The following is a 13,393-nucleotide window of genomic DNA, read 5'->3' as shown; positions in this document are numbered from 1 at the left end:
CATAAGCATGGCCCTGTGGCCCAATGGATAAGGCATCTGACTACGAATCAGGGGATTCCAGGTTCGACTCCTGGCAGGGTCGCACTGTCGCATTTCGGCTGCATGGTCTACTGTGTAACGCGCGCGCACGTTCTGGCGTAATGCGTTGATAAACGGAATGTACGCAGACATATTGGAAAGTAATATCACGCACTTAGTATCGTCGCCTTTGTTAGCATTCATGTAAGTTACCATCCACTCGCTACAGTCGCTCTCCATCCTACGGCTAAATCAACAGCCGTGATTTTTACTATGTCGCCGTCCATCCGTACGCGGTGACAGTTGTAAGCTTTACAGTAACGTGACATGCTCCACAAGCAGTTACGGTGTGTGGACGATGCCTATCATGGCAACGCTTGTTCTTTATCGCTTCTCGGCCTAATGGCTAAGATCAAGTGTAGTATCTGTTCTTATCAGTTTAATATCTGGTAGGCCATTCTCTGAATGGTCAGTATATTAATCTGATTTTTGGCCTTGGGTCATGGAGGTGGATTCATTCACGCCGTGACCACGGGTTGCCTTGGTGTTGCACTATTACCGATGGCGGCCCACATAAGCAATAAAAGAATAATAGCAGTCCTCTTTCCGACGGCACTCTGCATAGTCTACGGCGGGAACAAAACGCGTACACTGGGGGAGAATACAGCCTATGCCCCGCGACACGGCAGTTTATAACACACTCAAGCCACAAGCATTAACAAACTTTGAAGGGTACCCTCATGCTACGGTGCAGTTCCAACTCATACTTACCTGACGGGGAAGTAAAGACTGATCAATGAGGGTTTTCTTCCAGAGTGAGGCTCTTGCATTGCACTACGCTTGGGCTGACCTCTGCGATTACTGCAAACGTCAGTAACTCGACCGTACAATTTCTGGTAGTGGGGGCCTGCGTCCGCGCTCGCCCCCTCCTTAAGTCAAAATGAATGAGCTTAGAAAAGTTGCGCGGCCAAATGTCGGTGGTGACTTAAACGCTAAGGTAAAACCTCGCTTGGCTGTTACGAAACGTGATTGCGATATAAGTCCTCGGAAGGCGGCGGAATTTTATTTTATTTGCCATTCCGTCAGGGTTATTGGATGATCGGCAATAGATCGAGTTTGTATGCATTTGAAAGCTCTTTTTTCTCGTACTATCACCTGAAAATGTCGTAGGAAAATGTCATAGGAAACACTTTCAACAACCGCCACGTTCCTTAATTGTTATAACAAGAAATATATCACAGCAAATGAAAATGAAAAGCCTACGACACCGGGAGTTCCCAGGCGGTCCCCCATCCAAGTACTATCCCGGCCCGACGATGCTTAACTTCCGTGATCAGACGAGAACGGGTGTGTTCATCGTGGTATGGCCGTAGACATTAGTAGGTGCAAATACGTGCAATTTATTTTGACGTTGTGATCAAATTTTTTTATTTAATTTCTTTGAGTTACTTAGGACAAGGCGTATGCATGGATTATCTATTAGACTTTAAGGTTATAGTTTTGTGAAAAAAACAATGTTTTTTTAAAGATGTGTGGCTATAAAAATAGCCGTTGTTTTCTGAGTGTAGCGGTTTACTTCTTCTGTCCTTTGTCGTTCTTCTTTGGGAGTAAGACAGCTTGAATGTTTGGCAAAACACCACCAGCTGCAATGGTTACACCGCTCAAAAGTTTGTTTAATTCTTCATCATTACGAACAGCCAATTGTAAATGTCTTGGAATAATCCTAGCTTTTTTGTTGTCTCTTGCTGCGTTACCAGCCAACTCCAATATCTCAGCAGATAAATATTCCAAGACGGCTGCTAAGTAAACTGGTGCTCCAGATCCAATTCGGTTAGCATAGTGCCCTCTACGAAGGAATCTATGCACTCTACCGACTGGAAATTGAAGTCCAGCTCTTGAGGATCTTGTCTTGGCTTTAGCCTTAGCTTTTCCACCTTTTCCACGTCCAGACATAACTGCGATTTGATTTGTAAGTTAATACAAAAACGTACGAATATTTAACGTAAGTGTTAACGAAATAAACTTTACTCGTTTTTTCATCATAAAAATAGGATCGAAATCATGTTTTTTTAACCAATCATAATTAAGTATTAAACAAAAGATTTTTTTTTTAACCAATTAAATTGCGTATCGGCGTTTTCGGATCGAATTCGATCCGATTTTTTTACTTATAAACAAAAAGTTTTGACTTGCAGTTTAATGCTTATTTACAAGTTAAGTAGCAAAAATTTTTAACCATGTCTGACGCAGCAGCTAAAGGAGGAAAACAGGCACCTAAAGTAGCCAAGAAAGGTGAAAAAAGAGCCGGCAAAAAAGGAGGAAAGATTGGTGGAACTGGTGAAAAGAAACGCAAGAGAAAGAGAAAGGAAAGTTATGCTATTTACATCTACAATGTTTTGAAACAAGTTCACCCAGATGTCGGAGTTTCAAGCAAAGCTATGAGCATTATGAACTCATTTGTCAACGACATCTTTGAGCGCATTGCTTCCGAAGCTTCGCGTTTGGCTCTTCAAAACAAAAAGTCGACCATCTCTTCTCGTGAAATTCAAACCGCAGTACGTCTTCTCTTGCCTGGAGAACTTGCAAAACACGCAGTCAGTGAAGGAACAAAAGCCGTCACAAAATACACAAGCAGCAAGTAAACCAACGTCTACCAAACACAAACGGTCTTTTTTAAGACCACACATCTTTAAAAAAACATTTACTTGGCGTCACTACAAGTTAACCGAAGTTAATAAAACTTCTAAATAATGTGCTTAAGAACACTAGCCTACATTTAAAATACTTCCCCATGTGTGTGTGGATTAGCTTCACTTTTCATACGTATTATTAGCTGTACTTGCAGAAAAGACAAGTACATTGATCCATGTTATTGCTTACATTTAACTTAACCCAGCTTTTCACGGAAACACTCCCAGGCAAATTAACCCTACAAAGTATTTCTAAATTTTTTTTGTGTCATATATGACATAGTATCGTATAGCAATAAATGTAACTGTGACAAGACTTTACACATTGTGTAATTTGGAAGCGTGCACAAAGTAATGTTTTAAAAGATTTGTGGCTATAAAAATAGCCGTTTTTGTTGAGCAATGACAACGCTTAACCTCCGAATCCGTAAAGAGTTCTTCCTTGACGTTTTAAGGCATAAACAACATCCATAGCGGTAACGGTCTTGCGTTTAGCGTGCTCTGTGTAGGTTACAGCATCACGAATAACATTCTCTAAGAAAACCTTCAGTACACCTCTGGTTTCCTCATAGATAAGGCCAGAGATACGTTTGACACCACCTCGTCGAGCAAGACGCCGAATAGCAGGTTTTGTGATTCCCTGAATGTTATCACGAAGAATTTTTCGGTGACGTTTAGCACCTCCTTTTCCCAATCCTTTACCTCCTTTTCCGCGTCCAGACATATTGATATAGTTGCGTACAGAACGAGTACAAAAACAACGTTTGAGTTAACAGAATTCAGACAGCTTTAAAAAGAGGCCATAAAATTACCTACTGCTCGTGGAAACACCCTAATTAACCAATAGAGTTGCGTCATTACAAAATGTTCCGAACATTTTGTACATTTTTTTAAGTAAAACTGTAGTTTTTTTAAAAATTCGTGGTCTTAATGTTTCAGTAAGGCAATAAATTTGGCATCGTTGGAATTCGCCAAACCTTCTGCTACTTACTAAAAAAAAAAAAAGTCAAAAGCTTTTGTGTATCAGAAGATACAGCCGTTTTCCCGTAGCCAAAAAACACAGATTTTATAAAAATGTTAAAGTAATGAGCGTAATGTCATTATGCAGCCAATCAGAAATTACTTTCTTAGCACCAATCAAATGGTTTGTTTTGAACCTTAGCTGTCAATCAATATGAGAAATAAAACTTTGGCGCGATAGTGCATTTTAGACCGTCTTGTGTATCCGTACTACATCGACTTCTTAAAATATGGCTCGTACAAAGCAAACTGCACGTAAATCTACTGGAGGAAAGGCTCCACGAAAACAACTCGCCACTAAAGCTGCGAGGAAAAGCGCACCAGCTACTGGAGGAGTGAAAAAACCACATCGTTACAGACCTGGTACAGTTGCTCTCAGAGAAATCAGAAGATACCAGAAGTCAACCGAGCTCTTGATCCGCAAGTTGCCTTTCCAGCGTCTTGTGCGAGAAATTGCTCAGGACTTCAAAACAGATCTGCGATTCCAGAGCACAGCCGTTATGGCTCTGCAAGAGGCTTCTGAAGCGTACCTTGTTGGCTTGTTCGAGGATACTAACTTGTGTGCCATTCACGCAAAACGAGTTACAATCATGCCTAAAGACATCCAGTTGGCAAGAAGAATTCGTGGGGAACGTGCCTAAGCATCTTACCAAACAAAAAACGGCTATTTTTATAGCCACACATCCATAAAAAATATTACGGCTAGCTTTTTATATCAAACTTTGTCCTGCTTTCTGTTTAAATTTTATGCTACATAAAAATTTTATGCTACATAAAGTTTGACAATGTTAAAAATATGAAGGGCAAGAAAAGTAAAAGCAAGAAAATAAGAAATTTAAAAACGAAAATACTTAAACTTAGGGAATCTAATCTTAAATTTACTCTTTTTTAACTGTTTAAGTGACTTAAACAAGTTTAACTTTGTACCAAGATAATGTTTTTTTGTAAATGTGTGGCTATAAAAATAGCCGTTTGTTAATGTAATAGCCAGATACACACAAATTATTTTTTTGCGGTCTTCTTTGCTGCCTTTTTGGGAGTCTTTTTGACCTTCTTTGCTGCAGGTTTTTTAGCAACAGGCTTCTTTGTGGGTTTCTTAGCTGCTGGTTTCTTAGCCGAGGCTTTCTTTGTGGCAGGCTTCTTTGCTGCTTTCTTTGGCGTGCTCTTCTTTGCTGGCTTCTTTTTTGGTGTACTTTTCTTTGCAGTAGGCTTCTTTGCCGTTGGCTTTTTTGCTGCGGCCTTTTTCTTAGGTTTTTCTTTTTTTACCTGACCTAGCTTGAATGATCCAGAAGCACCAGTGCCTTTAGTTTGAATCAAATCGCCTGATGTTACTCCTCGTTTAAGAGCCATTTTCAGATGATGATCTGAGTTTTCAGCAACTTTGTAATTTGCATGAATATATTTTGTAATAGCTTGGCGAGATGAACCACCGCGTTCCTTTAGGGTAGCGATAGCAGCCTTGATCATGTCCACATATTTAGGGTGATCAGCTGTCTTCTTTGCAGCAGGTTTCTTCTTGGGTGCGATTTTCTTTGGAGAAGCTGCTTCACTCATTTTTAATGTTTTCTTACAACAATCCAACGATAAACGATGCTTGTTATCACAGTAGAAGTATACTAAACATTACCGTGTAAATGAGATATAATTTAAGACGGTGCGAAGTATGCGGACGTAAAAGTACCACTCCCGGGAATTGATTTGGCGCGAAAACAGAAATGTGTGTTTCTGTACATCGTATAATGTCCGTTTTGGGTGCCGCGACTATGCGAAAGCATGTTAATTTTTATTTGTAGTACGACGCAATAGTCTGCAAGAGAAGCTGCTGGAGTTTGAGGTCTTCAGCATTACATCTAGTCTGTTAATTTGGGCTTCTTCCGCGCTCGTGTTAGGATTTTCATAAAGCGTTCTTTGGTTTGCGTTGCGTATGTCGGCCTACATCATCGACACGGCCTGTTTCCGGCTATTAGGAGCAATTCATATATTGGGCACTGCGTTTCGACTTTTTTATTAGACCACAGTAAAAAAATTCACTCACAGAAGTCCCTTTCTTTCATGGCTACAAACACGAAGAATTCTGTCGTAAGTAAAACGAATGCGCAAGCCAAAATGACGATGGGGCGAAGTCATAAGCATGGCCCTGTGGCCCAATGGATAAGGCATCTGACTACGAATCAGGGGATTCCAGGTTCGACTCCTGGCAGGGTCGCACTGTCGCATTTCGGCTGCATGGTCTACTGTGTAACGCGCGCGCACGTTCTGGCGTAATGCGTTGATAAACGGAATGTACGCAGACATATTGGAAAGTAATATCACGCACTTAGTATCGTCGCCTTTGTTAGCATTCATGTAAGTTACCATCCACTCGCTACAGTCGCTCTCCATCCTACGGCTAAATCAACAGCCGTGATTTTTACTATGTCGCCGTCCATCCGTACGCGGTGACAGTTGTAAGCTTTACAGTAACGTGACATGCTCCACAAGCAGTTACGGTGTGTGGACGATGCCTATCATGGCAACGCTTGTTCTTTATCGCTTCTCGGCCTAATGGCTAAGATCAAGTGTAGTATCTGTTCTTATCAGTTTAATATCTGGTAGGCCATTCTCTGAATGGTCAGTATATTAATCTGATTTTTGGCCTTGGGTCATGGAGGTGGATTCATTCACGCCGTGACCACGGGTTGCCTTGGTGTTGCACTATTACCGATGGCGGCCCACATAAGCAATAAAAGAATAATAGCAGTCCTCTTTCCGACGGCACTCTGCATAGTCTACGGCGGGAACAAAACGCGTACACTGGGGGAGAATACAGCCTATGCCCCGCGACACGGCAGTTTATAACACACTCAAGCCACAAGCATTAACAAACTTTGAAGGGTACCCTCATGCTACGGTGCAGTTCCAACTCATACTTACCTGACGGGGAAGTAAAGACTGATCAATGAGGGTTTTCTTCCAGAGTGAGGCTCTTGCATTGCACTACGCTTGGGCTGACCTCTGCGATTACTGCAAACGTCAGTAACTCGACCGTACAATTTCTGGTAGTGGGGGCCTGCGTCCGCGCTCGCCCCCTCCTTAAGTCAAAATGAATGAGCTTAGAAAAGTTGCGCGGCCAAATGTCGGTGGTGACTTAAACGCTAAGGTAAAACCTCGCTTGGCTGTTACGAAACGTGATTGCGATATAAGTCCTCGGAAGGCGGCGGAATTTTATTTTATTTGCCATTCCGTCAGGGTTATTGGATGATCGGCAATAGATCGAGTTTGTATGCATTTGAAAGCTCTTTTTTCTCGTACTATCACCTGAAAATGTCGTAGGAAAATGTCATAGGAAACACTTTCAACAACCGCCACGTTCCTTAATTGTTATAACAAGAAATATATCACAGCAAATGAAAATGAAAAGCCTACGACACCGGGAGTTCCCAGGCGGTCCCCCATCCAAGTACTATCCCGGCCCGACGATGCTTAACTTCCGTGATCAGACGAGAACGGGTGTGTTCATCGTGGTATGGCCGTAGACATTAGTAGGTGCAAATACGTGCAATTTATTTTGACGTTGTGATCAAATTTTTTTATTTAATTTCTTTGAGTTACTTAGGACAAGGCGTATGCATGGATTATCTATTAGACTTTAAGGTTATAGTTTTGTGAAAAAAACAATGTTTTTTTAAAGATGTGTGGCTATAAAAATAGCCGTTGTTTTCTGAGTGTAGCGGTTTACTTCTTCTGTCCTTTGTCGTTCTTCTTTGGGAGTAAGACAGCTTGAATGTTTGGCAAAACACCACCAGCTGCAATGGTTACACCGCTCAAAAGTTTGTTTAATTCTTCATCATTACGAACAGCCAATTGTAAATGTCTTGGAATAATCCTAGCTTTTTTGTTGTCTCTTGCTGCGTTACCAGCCAACTCCAATATCTCAGCAGATAAATATTCCAAGACGGCTGCTAAGTAAACTGGTGCTCCAGATCCAATTCGGTTAGCATAGTGCCCTCTACGAAGGAATCTATGCACTCTACCGACTGGAAATTGAAGTCCAGCTCTTGAGGATCTTGTCTTGGCTTTAGCCTTAGCTTTTCCACCTTTTCCACGTCCAGACATAACTGCGATTTGATTTGTAAGTTAATACAAAAACGTACGAATATTTAACGTAAGTGTTAACGAAATAAACTTTACTCGTTTTTTCATCATAAAAATAGGATCGAAATCATGTTTTTTTAACCAATCATAATTAAGTATTAAACAAAAGATTTTTTTTTTAACCAATTAAATTGCGTATCGGCGTTTTCGGATCGAATTCGATCCGATTTTTTTACTTATAAACAAAAAGTTTTGACTTGCAGTTTAATGCTTATTTACAAGTTAAGTAGCAAAAATTTTTAACCATGTCTGACGCAGCAGCTAAAGGAGGAAAACAGGCACCTAAAGTAGCCAAGAAAGGTGAAAAAAGAGCCGGCAAAAAAGGAGGAAAGATTGGTGGAACTGGTGAAAAGAAACGCAAGAGAAAGAGAAAGGAAAGTTATGCTATTTACATCTACAATGTTTTGAAACAAGTTCACCCAGATGTCGGAGTTTCAAGCAAAGCTATGAGCATCATGAACTCATTTGTCAACGACATCTTTGAGCGCATTGCTTCCGAAGCTTCGCGTTTGGCTCTTCAAAACAAAAAGTCGACCATCTCTTCTCGTGAAATTCAAACCGCAGTACGTCTTCTCTTGCCTGGAGAACTTGCAAAACACGCAGTCAGTGAAGGAACAAAAGCCGTCACAAAATACACAAGCAGCAAGTAAACCAACGTCTACCAAACACAAACGGTCTTTTTTAAGACCACACATCTTTAAAAAAACATTTACTTGGCGTCACTACAAGTTAACCGAAGTTAATAAAACTTCTAAATAATGTGCTTAAGAACACTAGCCTACATTTAAAATACTTCCCCATGTGTGTGTGGATTAGCTTCACTTTTCATACGTATTATTAGCTGTACTTGCAGAAAAGACAAGTACATTGATCCATGTTATTGCTTACATTTAACTTAACCCAGCTTTTCACGGAAACACTCCCAGGCAAATTAACCCTACAAAGTATTTCTAAATTTTTTTTGTGTCATATATGACATAGTATCGTATAGCAATAAATGTAACTGTGACAAGACTTTACACATTGTGTAATTTGGAAGCGTGCACAAAGTAATGTTTTAAAAGATTTGTGGCTATAAAAATAGCCGTTTTTGTTGAGCAATGACAACGCTTAACCTCCGAATCCGTAAAGAGTTCTTCCTTGACGTTTTAAGGCATAAACAACATCCATAGCGGTAACGGTCTTGCGTTTAGCGTGCTCTGTGTAGGTTACAGCATCACGAATAACATTCTCTAAGAAAACCTTCAGTACACCTCTGGTTTCCTCATAGATAAGGCCAGAGATACGTTTGACACCACCTCGTCGAGCAAGACGCCGAATAGCAGGTTTTGTGATTCCCTGAATGTTATCACGAAGAATTTTTCGGTGACGTTTAGCACCTCCTTTTCCCAATCCTTTACCTCCTTTTCCGCGTCCAGACATATTGATATAGTTGCGTACAGAACGAGTACAAAAACAACGTTTGAGTTAACAGAATTCAGACAGCTTTAAAAAGAGGCCATAAAATTACCTACTGCTCGTGGAAACACCCTAATTAACCAATAGAGTTGCGTCATTACAAAATGTTCCGAACATTTTGTACATTTTTTTAAGTAAAACTGTAGTTTTTTTAAAAATTCGTGGTCTTAATGTTTCAGTAAGGCAATAAATTTGGCATCGTTGGAATTCGCCAAACCTTCTGCTACTTACTAAAAAAAAAAAAAGTCAAAAGCTTTTGTGTATCAGAAGATACAGCCGTTTTCCCGTAGCCAAAAAACACAGATTTTATAAAAATGTTAAAGTAATGAGCGTAATGTCATTATGCAGCCAATCAGAAATTACTTTCTTAGCACCAATCAAATGGTTTGTTTTGAACCTTAGCTGTCAATCAATATGAGAAATAAAACTTTGGCGCGATAGTGCATTTTAGACCGTCTTGTGTATCCGTACTACATCGACTTCTTAAAATATGGCTCGTACAAAGCAAACTGCACGTAAATCTACTGGAGGAAAGGCTCCACGAAAACAACTCGCCACTAAAGCTGCGAGGAAAAGCGCACCAGCTACTGGAGGAGTGAAAAAACCACATCGTTACAGACCTGGTACAGTTGCTCTCAGAGAAATCAGAAGATACCAGAAGTCAACCGAGCTCTTGATCCGCAAGTTGCCTTTCCAGCGTCTTGTGCGAGAAATTGCTCAGGACTTCAAAACAGATCTGCGATTCCAGAGCACAGCCGTTATGGCTCTGCAAGAGGCTTCTGAAGCGTACCTTGTTGGCTTGTTCGAGGATACTAACTTGTGTGCCATTCACGCAAAACGAGTTACAATCATGCCTAAAGACATCCAGTTGGCAAGAAGAATTCGTGGGGAACGTGCCTAAGCATCTTACCAAACAAAAAACGGCTATTTTTATAGCCACACATCCATAAAAAATATTACGGCTAGCTTTTTATATCAAACTTTGTCCTGCTTTCTGTTTAAATTTTATGCTACATAAAAATTTTATGCTACATAAAGTTTGACAATGTTAAAAATATGAAGGGCAAGAAAAGTAAAAGCAAGAAAATAAGAAATTTAAAAACGAAAATACTTAAACTTAGGGAATCTAATCTTAAATTTACTCTTTTTTAACTGTTTAAGTGACTTAAACAAGTTTAACTTTGTACCAAGATAATGTTTTTTTGTAAATGGGTGGCTATAAAAATAGCCGTTTGTTAATGTAATAGCCAGATACACACAAATTATTTTTTTGCGGTCTTCTTTGCTGCCTTTTTGGGAGTCTTTTTGACCTTCTTTGCTGCAGGTTTTTTAGCAACAGGCTTCTTTGTGGGTTTCTTAGCTGCTGGTTTCTTAGCCGAGGCTTTCTTTGTGGCAGGCTTCTTTGCTGCTTTCTTTGGCGTGCTCTTCTTTGCTGGCTTCTTTTTTGGTGTACTTTTCTTTGCAGTAGGCTTCTTTGCCGTTGGCTTTTTTGCTGCGGCCTTTTTCTTAGGTTTTTCTTTTTTTACCTGACCTAGCTTGAATGATCCAGAAGCACCAGTGCCTTTAGTTTGAATCAAATCGCCTGATGTTACTCCTCGTTTAAGAGCCATTTTCAGATGATGATCTGAGTTTTCAGCAACTTTGTAATTTGCATGAATATATTTTGTAATAGCTTGGCGAGATGAACCACCGCGTTCCTTTAGGGTAGCGATAGCAGCCTTGATCATGTCCACATATTTAGGGTGATCAGCTGTCTTCTTTGCAGCAGGTTTCTTCTTGGGTGCGATTTTCTTTGGAGAAGCTGCTTCACTCATTTTTAATGTTTTCTTACAACAATCCAACGATAAACGATGCTTGTTATCACAGTAGAAGTATACTAAACATTACCGTGTAAATGAGATATAATTTAAGACGGTGCGAAGTATGCGGACGTAAAAGTACCACTCCCGGGAATTGATTTGGCGCGAAAACAGAAATGTGTGTTTCTGTACATCGTATAATGTCCGTTTTGGGTGCCGCGACTATGCGAAAGCATGTTAATTTTTATTTGTAGTACGACGCAATAGTCTGCAAGAGAAGCTGCTGGAGTTTGAGGTCTTCAGCATTACATCTAGTCTGTTAATTTGGGCTTCTTCCGCGCTCGTGTTAGGATTTTCATAAAGCGTTCTTTGGTTTGCGTTGCGTATGTCGGCCTACATCATCGACACGGCCTGTTTCCGGCTATTAGGAGCAATTCATATATTGGGCACTGCGTTTCGACTTTTTTATTAGACCACAGTAAAAAAATTCACTCACAGAAGTCCCTTTCTTTCATGGCTACAAACACGAAGAATTCTGTCGTAAGTAAAACGAATGCGCAAGCCAAAATGACGATGGGGCGAAGTCATAAGCATGGCCCTGTGGCCCAATGGATAAGGCATCTGACTACGAATCAGGGGATTCCAGGTTCGACTCCTGGCAGGGTCGCACTGTCGCATTTCGGCTGCATGGTCTACTGTGTAACGCGCGCGCACGTTCTGGCGTAATGCGTTGATAAACGGAATGTACGCAGACATATTGGAAAGTAATATCACGCACTTAGTATCGTCGCCTTTGTTAGCATTCATGTAAGTTACCATCCACTCGCTACAGTCGCTCTCCATCCTACGGCTAAATCAACAGCCGTGATTTTTACTATGTCGCCGTCCATCCGTACGCGGTGACAGTTGTAAGCTTTACAGTAACGTGACATGCTCCACAAGCAGTTACGGTGTGTGGACGATGCCTATCATGGCAACGCTTGTTCTTTATCGCTTCTCGGCCTAATGGCTAAGATCAAGTGTAGTATCTGTTCTTATCAGTTTAATATCTGGTAGGCCATTCTCTGAATGGTCAGTATATTAATCTGATTTTTGGCCTTGGGTCATGGAGGTGGATTCATTCACGCCGTGACCACGGGTTGCCTTGGTGTTGCACTATTACCGATGGCGGCCCACATAAGCAATAAAAGAATAATAGCAGTCCTCTTTCCGACGGCACTCTGCATAGTCTACGGCGGGAACAAAACGCGTACACTGGGGGAGAATACAGCCTATGCCCCGCGACACGGCAGTTTATAACACACTCAAGCCACAAGCATTAACAAACTTTGAAGGGTACCCTCATGCTACGGTGCAGTTCCAACTCATACTTACCTGACGGGGAAGTAAAGACTGATCAATGAGGGTTTTCTTCCAGAGTGAGGCTCTTGCATTGCACTACGCTTGGGCTGACCTCTGCGATTACTGCAAACGTCAGTAACTCGACCGTACAATTTCTGGTAGTGGGGGCCTGCGTCCGCGCTCGCCCCCTCCTTAAGTCAAAATGAATGAGCTTAGAAAAGTTGCGCGGCCAAATGTCGGTGGTGACTTAAACGCTAAGGTAAAACCTCGCTTGGCTGTTACGAAACGTGATTGCGATATAAGTCCTCGGAAGGCGGCGGAATTTTATTTTATTTGCCATTCCGTCAGGGTTATTGGATGATCGGCAATAGATCGAGTTTGTATGCATTTGAAAGCTCTTTTTTCTCGTACTATCACCTGAAAATGTCGTAGGAAAATGTCATAGGAAACACTTTCAACAACCGCCACGTTCCTTAATTGTTATAACAAGAAATATATCACAGCAAATGAAAATGAAAAGCCTACGACACCGGGAGTTCCCAGGCGGTCCCCCATCCAAGTACTATCCCGGCCCGACGATGCTTAACTTCCGTGATCAGACGAGAACGGGTGTGTTCATCGTGGTATGGCCGTAGACATTAGTAGGTGCAAATACGTGCAATTTATTTTGACGTTGTGATCAAATTTTTTTATTTAATTTCTTTGAGTTACTTAGGACAAGGCGTATGCATGGATTATCTATTAGACTTTAAGGTTATAGTTTTGTGAAAAAAACAATGTTTTTTTAAAGATGTGTGGCTATAAAAATAGCCGTTGTTTTCTGAGTGTAGCGGTTTACTTCTTCTGTCCTTTGTCGTTCTTCTTTGGGAGTAAGACAGCTTGAATGTTTGGCAAAACACCACCAGCTGCAATGGTTACACCGCTCAAAAGTTT

At 41.0% G+C, this 13,393-nt stretch overlaps 12 non-coding genes across 12 annotated transcripts; 9 read left to right on the top strand and 3 right to left on the bottom strand.

The window, feature by feature from the left end:
* Positions 1-9: 9 nt before the first annotated feature.
* On the top strand, positions 10-82 carry Trnar-acg (transfer RNA arginine (anticodon ACG)). Its single transcript has one exon. It is a non-coding gene; the product is annotated as a tRNA-Arg (tRNA).
* A 322-nt stretch (positions 83-404) lies between these two features.
* Positions 405-596, top strand: LOC130661093 (U2 spliceosomal RNA). Its single transcript, XR_008988289.1, has one exon. It is a non-coding gene; the product is annotated as a U2 spliceosomal RNA (small nuclear RNA).
* A 185-nt stretch (positions 597-781) lies between these two features.
* Positions 782-946, top strand: LOC130660044 (U1 spliceosomal RNA). Its single transcript, XR_008987246.1, has one exon. It is a non-coding gene; the product is annotated as a U1 spliceosomal RNA (small nuclear RNA).
* Positions 947-1,274: 328 nt separating this feature from the next.
* Positions 1,275-1,393, bottom strand: LOC130658086 (5S ribosomal RNA). The gene has a single exon (XR_008985304.1). It is a non-coding gene; the product is annotated as a 5S ribosomal RNA (ribosomal RNA).
* Positions 1,394-5,861: 4,468 nt separating this feature from the next.
* Trnar-acg (transfer RNA arginine (anticodon ACG)) lies at positions 5,862-5,934 on the top strand. Its single transcript has one exon. It is a non-coding gene; the product is annotated as a tRNA-Arg (tRNA).
* A 322-nt stretch (positions 5,935-6,256) lies between these two features.
* On the top strand, positions 6,257-6,448 carry LOC130661092 (U2 spliceosomal RNA). Its single transcript, XR_008988288.1, has one exon. It is a non-coding gene; the product is annotated as a U2 spliceosomal RNA (small nuclear RNA).
* A 185-nt stretch (positions 6,449-6,633) lies between these two features.
* Positions 6,634-6,798, top strand: LOC130660042 (U1 spliceosomal RNA). The gene has a single exon (XR_008987245.1). It is a non-coding gene; the product is annotated as a U1 spliceosomal RNA (small nuclear RNA).
* Positions 6,799-7,126: 328 nt separating this feature from the next.
* LOC130658085 (5S ribosomal RNA) lies at positions 7,127-7,245 on the bottom strand. Its single transcript, XR_008985303.1, has one exon. It is a non-coding gene; the product is annotated as a 5S ribosomal RNA (ribosomal RNA).
* Positions 7,246-11,713: 4,468 nt separating this feature from the next.
* Trnar-acg (transfer RNA arginine (anticodon ACG)) lies at positions 11,714-11,786 on the top strand. Its single transcript has one exon. It is a non-coding gene; the product is annotated as a tRNA-Arg (tRNA).
* Positions 11,787-12,108: 322 nt separating this feature from the next.
* Positions 12,109-12,300, top strand: LOC130661091 (U2 spliceosomal RNA). Its single transcript, XR_008988287.1, has one exon. It is a non-coding gene; the product is annotated as a U2 spliceosomal RNA (small nuclear RNA).
* Positions 12,301-12,485: 185 nt separating this feature from the next.
* Positions 12,486-12,650, top strand: LOC130660041 (U1 spliceosomal RNA). The gene has a single exon (XR_008987244.1). It is a non-coding gene; the product is annotated as a U1 spliceosomal RNA (small nuclear RNA).
* Positions 12,651-12,978: 328 nt separating this feature from the next.
* LOC130658084 (5S ribosomal RNA) lies at positions 12,979-13,097 on the bottom strand. Its single transcript, XR_008985302.1, has one exon. It is a non-coding gene; the product is annotated as a 5S ribosomal RNA (ribosomal RNA).
* Positions 13,098-13,393: the final 296 nt, after the last annotated feature.

This window comes from Hydractinia symbiolongicarpus, chromosome 9, assembly GCF_029227915.1.
Source record: "Hydractinia symbiolongicarpus strain clone_291-10 chromosome 9, HSymV2.1, whole genome shotgun sequence".
NCBI lineage: Eukaryota > Metazoa > Cnidaria > Hydrozoa > Anthoathecata > Hydractiniidae > Hydractinia > Hydractinia symbiolongicarpus.
The sequence above is the reverse complement of the archived record's forward strand: the minus strand, read 5'-3'. Positions and strand labels throughout refer to the sequence as shown.